We start from the raw sequence: 6308 nt of genomic DNA, 5'->3' as shown, positions 1-6308 counted from the left end.
GATAAAAGACTCATGTGGATGAATATCTGACATTTCCTGTCTGTAAAGTCAGTTTATTTAGAAAAAAGTCTGACTTACAAAGAAAATTCCTGTGTGGAGAACAATCATACTGGCATGGCATGGGACTAAAAACAGAGTTCAAGGTGAAAACACCAGCAGTACTTGCGGTGTTCCATTTGCTGCCATCACACACATCTGTAGCCTTTAACTGGGGATCAGAAAATTAAGAATAGTGGCCACAGCCAGAGTTTCCAACAAATGTTCAGAGAGAATTATTCCATAGTTTTTTAACTGACATGCCCGCCATGCTACCTTTTGTATCACATGTTTACTAGTACATATTGACAACAGTTTATCTTACACAGAAGGTGACATCTGATGAAGTAGTAAAGCACTGATGCTTCAAGAAAGAAAGATCATCCCTACTTACTACTCTACTTCTCTGGTTATGTCAAATTCCAGATATTTATTGAGCTCTGACTTTCATTAGGTAACATGCTAGGACTATTAGAAGTATGGGGGGGAGAGGAGTACGAAGGAAAATAAAACATCATTTCCGCCATCAAAAAAGCAAAAAGACATACACTTAAAATGAATTAAGATGAGTAAATATGGTAAATTCAGGACCCCAGAGAAGTTACTTAATCATCCTTTGGGTCAAATTCCCTACCTGTAAAATGATACTAATATTAGTACCTATTCAATAAGGTCATTATATGGATTAAATAAGTTAGGACTGTGAAAAGATTAGAAGAGTTTCCAGAACAAAGTAAATGCTATATATAGTTGGGTGGGGAGCAGAGAGACACACAGAGAGAAAGAGAGAGAGAGAGAGAGAGAAAGCGCAAGAGCATTCATGCTCAAAAGAAAGCCAAGAGAAGAGTGATGAGGGGACAAGGAGAGGGAGAGAGACAGGAAGTTTAAGAGAAAGAGAGAAAAGCCAAAAGAGAAGAAAGAGGGAGGCAGGAGAAAGAGAGGAGAGAGGAGGGAGTGAAGAGGAATAAGACTTAGGAAGTCTAACACTGAATTCTGGTTTCTCACACAAAGCACACATTACAAGTCAACCAGATCAACACGGACTTGAAACGTTCCACAGTAGTACTCTATGTAAAAATGATTAAGTTAATAAATTATAGAATGTGACCTAATGGGGCACCTGGGTGGCTCAGTCATTAAGTGTCTGCCTTCGGCTCATGTCATGATCCCAGGGTCCTGGAATCGAGCCCCGTGTTGGGTTCCCTGCTCAGTGGGAAGCCTGCTTCTCCCTCTTCCCCCCCCCTCGCTTGTGTTCCCTCTTCCACTATCTCTCTGTCAAATAAATAAATAAAATCTTAAAAAAAAATGTGACCTGGGGCGCCTGGGTGGCTCAGTGAATTAGGCCGCTGCCTTCGGCTCAGGTCATGATCTCAGGGTCCTGGGATCGAGCCCCGCATCGGGCTCTCTGCTCCGTGGGGAGCCTGCTTCCTCCTCTCTCTCTGCCTGCCTCTCTGCCTACTTGTGATCTCTCTCTCTGTCAAATAAATAAATAAAATCTTTAAAAAAAAAAAAAATGTGACCTAATAAATTCTCAAAATAAATTACTCAATTATATTGAGGTTCAATATTTATTTTTAACCAAATATATTGCATTAATAAGTAATACTTGGTTTCTATTAATTTTAATCTATGCAAGTGAATACAATATGCACATGTATATTTTTCTTATAAAAGAAAAAACATATTACCTATAAGAAATTCTCACTTACACTTACACCAATTTTTTTTAATATGCCAAACTCAAACTCTGTCTTTACTGTTACGATCAGCAAGGGAAAAACAGTTTCATAGTAGTTGTGATTTGGGATGGATTTTGGTTAGAAAAACTACTTTTTCCAACTTCTATCATTCTAAAACAAAAAAAAGGAAGAAGAAGAAGAACAAGAAGAAGAAGAAATTTCAGGCCAGTTCCCTGCTACACAAAAGTAGTGTCCTTTCTTAGTACTATGCAACATGGAGAAAATTCCTAGGAATGAGGATAGCTAGATAGGATTTTTATAAACAAGGAGATGACCAGCAACTTACTCCTAGGTATTTGCCAAAATGTACTGAAAACATTTATTTAAAATTCTGTACATGAATATTTATAACAGCTCTACTCATAAATGCCAAAGATTCATAATAACCCATATGCTGAACAGGAAAATGGATAAACTAATCCACCAATATAGTAGAATACCACACAGAAATAAAATGAACAAACTATATGATTCATGGATGAGATAGAGAAACCTTAAATTTCTTATTAAAAGAAGTCATACCCCCAAACTACATAGTCTGTCATTCCAATATGTCACATTTTGAATAAGACCAAATTATAAAGAAAGCAGATAGATAAGCAGTGATCAGAAAGTTGGAGGGAGGCATTGAGTACAAAGAAGCAGGAAAAGAAATCTGGGGACTATGGACTTGCTCTGATTGGTTCTGTGGTGCTGAATATATGACTACACATTTGTCCATAGAACTATATACCACAAAGAGTGACTTTTATTATAAGAAAATAATAAATAAGGTATCCGGTGAACCCTAGATGAAATGCAAACTGTCACAAATGTATCTATATTATAAATGTGATAATCACACTAAAAGGGGTAAGGAGGAAAATAATTGATTTAAGTAAACTCCTAAGGGTATTTTTATAAATTTGCTAAGGTTAATGACAAGAAGAATGATACACCAACACTATATAATAATAGGTTAATTGGTTTCTCACTAGGTTAAACAGCTTCCCCCCAAAAGTCATGTCCACTTAGAACCTGTAAATGTAATTCTATTTAGAAATAGGGTCTTCAGAGATGTAATCAAACAAAAGTGAGGTAGTAATGGGTTAGTGTGGGCCCTAAATTCAGTGACTGATGCCCTTCATAAGAGGGATACTTAGGGACATTCAGGGAGAATATCATGTGAGGTGAAGGCACAGATTAGAATGATGGATCTTGGTTTCTATTACCGAGGAATGTCAGGAACCACAAAAATATGGAACAGATTCTCCCTTAGAGCCTCCGGAAGACACCAACCTTGCTTTTGAACTTTTAACTTTCCAAACTGGGAGAGAAGAAATTTATGACATCTTAAGCCTTCCAGTTTATACTTGGTTACAGAAGCCCTAGAAAACTCATATGCGGGAGTACAAGTAAGTAATTCTGAAACTACTTGTGTGCAAGGGTTGAAAGGCCATCACAGCAGATCAGGAGCAAGTTACAAATAAGCAAAAGAGAATTCTACACATGAACTTGTGGTCCTCAACTGGAGTCAGAAGTATCAGTATTAACTCAAATTTAATTAAATGTATACACCCATGCAGATGGATAATGTGTCTAAATAACAACTGTGTAAATGTGGACTGACATGCATACAAGCATGCACATCCTACCTCTGTCTGCTGAGAGGACCTAGAATTGAAACCCTAGAAGCCACAAGCACAAGCAGCACACAATCTATAATCATTAAATACCACTCACCAATAAAAGTGATTCCAGGTCTGGGACAGATAAAATGTAAAAGGAGTCTGCAGCATTCTGGGGTGAAAATAAAAGTAAATAAATAAACACATAGTGAAAAAAAATTTAAAGGTTGAAGGCATGTCAAAAAAACACAGGATCCAAACTGAACATAGCACTCAAGGGTCAATGCTGGGGTAATGTGAGCAATAAAATAGTACTGATTATTTATTTATTTATTTATTTATCCCCACCCCCCACTTAAATAGTTGTTTATTGGCAGTTGGCTGGAAAGAGCAATGGAGTTAGTATATACAGACAACACCACACACCAATGTCACGTGGGAGGCAAAGTGATGGGAAAGAGCAGCCTGAAGCCCCGCTGAGGCCCCCCTCTTCAAGAGTGAGGGTAGAGGGGGCAGGGGCTGGAGTGTTGAGGGGGTAGCCTTAGGACACCACTGCTTAGTAGGCATGGTTAGAGATAAAGAGGGACTCGCTGGCTGCAGCCCTGGCCTGACCACTCGGGGTGTACTCTCCTTGGCAGGCAAGGCTGTTGGCCAGGGCTCGCTTGTACTCCTCTGGGGCAGCCTTCAGGTTCTCCTTCTTCCCACCCCAGGCCTTCAGGGCAGAAGACTGGAGCGCTTGGCCGCAGGAGAAGGTCAGGGCCCACAGCTTCAGCAGTGGCCACTTGTTGATGGTGTTGAGGTTGATGGATGTGTCCTCCTCACTCTGGCCTCTGGACAGGAAGGTGATCCCAGTGACAGCAGGGGGCACTGTGCAGAGGGGTGCTGTGACAGTTGCCATGGCAATCTCCTCATGAGAATATTTCTGGGTGCAGGCATGGCCTGGGTTACCATGTTGGGCTTCAGCAGAGTGCCTTCCAGAGATGTGGTGGTCACTCAGAGCCTTGTACATGGCAGCCAGCACTTCTCGGTTACATACTGACAGCATTTCAAGTCGTGGTCCCCATCTGGGAGGATCTCAGGCTCCACGATGGGCATGATGCCATTCTGCCGGCAGATGCTGGTGTAACGGGCCAGAACATTGGCATTTTCCATGATGGCAAGGGCTGGGGGTGGGGTGTTCCCCACTCTTCAGCACACAGCGCCACTTGGCAAAGTCAGCTCCATCCTTCTTGTACTGAGCACAGCGCTCAGACAGCCCATCCAGCCCTTGGGTGGTAGTCTCGCCATTTGTTCCTGCCAGGGGTACCACGCCCTTGTCTACCTTGATGCCCACAACACTGCCCTTGGATTTGATAACTTGGGGGAAGGGACGCCCATCATCTGTCTTCTGGTACAGTGTCTCGCGGAAGAGGATGACACCCCCAATGCAGGGGTTCACGCGGTCATCAGCGGTCAGCAGCAACTGGCGGTAGAAGCGGTGGTTCTCCTCTGTGTTCTCAATGCCGATGGACTGCAGCCGCTTGGCGATGCTCCCAGTGGACTCATCTGCAGCCAGGATGCCCTTGCCCGGAGCCACGATGCGGTGAGGGATGTCAGAAAGCTCCTTCTTCTGCTCCGGGGTCAGCGCTGGGTATTGTTAAGGCATGGTGCCAGTCGGTTCCTGGCACGGGAGGGGGTGGATCTCTATAATCAATAGTATTGATTATTTTAAAAAAAACTAATTTCATATTGAAATAAATGACTGACTACATGAATAAATAGGGGAGAAGAAGCAACCATTTCTTAAAGAAGACTTCTAATTATTGCACACAGAATGAATAAGGAAAATGGAAAATCGCCACTGGAATATCACAATAATCTCTGTAGGAAAGATCCCCCAAGCAATGCTATACTTACTGAAAACTTAAAGAGAAAAAAAAATTTGCATAATTATAAAGTATCTAGCAAAAAACTTATTCATCACTGTGATGGTTATAAATGCCCACAAATATTTAGAAACTCCCCCCGCCTCCATCAGGTGGATATTAATTCTTCTCACCTGAAGAATGAGCTCAAGATAGTACTTTACTTCTTTTCTTTAGATTTATTTATTTATTTATTTATTTATTTATTTGACAGAGAGAGAGAGTGTACGCTTGCACACAAGCAGGAGGAGTTTGGGGAAACAAGGGGGAAGGGGGAAGCGGGAAAGTAGAGGGAGTGGCAGTCGGAGGGAAAAGGAGAATGTGGGCCTTGATCCCAGGACCCTGAGATCATGACTTGAACTGAAGGCAGACGCTTTACCGACTGAGCCACCCAGGCACACAGTAGTATTTTACTTCTAATAGAGTATAGAAAGAAAGAAAACAATAACAGTAAACAAAGTTTAAATGTATTAGCTCTGTAGTACTGCTTTAACAAAATACCACAAACGAGTAACTTCAGCAACAGAACTGTGTTGCCTTACAGCTCTGGGGGCCAGAATTCCAAAATTAAAGAGTCATTTGGGTTGGTTCTTCTGAGGGCTCTGATTAGGAGTCTGTTTCATGGCCCTCTGCAAGTTTCTGGTGGCTTGTTGGCAATCTTTGGCTCCTTTGGCTTAGAGAAACATCACCCTGATTGCTACCTACATCTTCATAAGGCATTCTACCTGCATGCATGTCTATGTCCAAATTTCCCGTTTTATAAGGACATTAGTCACATCAGATTGAGGGTCTACCAATCCAGTATGACCTCATCTTAACTAATTTCTACAACACCTCTATTTCCAAATAAGGCCTGATTTTGAGATACTGGGGTTTAGGATCTCAACATGAATTTGGAGGGGCACAATGCAACCCATTCCACCAAGTGATCAAGGTCAATATAACCAAAGATAAATCACACTGACGTCATATACCTTGATGTTATGCAATGAGAAGGGCACGTCACCTTGTGGTATTCTTTC

At 41.6% G+C, this 6308-nt stretch overlaps 1 pseudogene; it reads right to left on the bottom strand.

Moving 5' to 3' along the window:
- Positions 1–3779: 3779 nt before the first annotated feature.
- LOC123950873 lies at positions 3780–5036 on the bottom strand (annotated as a pseudogene).
- Between the last annotated feature and the right edge of the window lie 1272 nt (positions 5037–6308).

Source organism: Meles meles, chromosome 9 (genome assembly GCF_922984935.1).
Source record: "Meles meles chromosome 9, mMelMel3.1 paternal haplotype, whole genome shotgun sequence".
NCBI lineage: Eukaryota > Metazoa > Chordata > Mammalia > Carnivora > Mustelidae > Meles > Meles meles.
The sequence above is the reverse complement of the archived record's forward strand: the minus strand, read 5'-3'. Positions and strand labels throughout refer to the sequence as shown.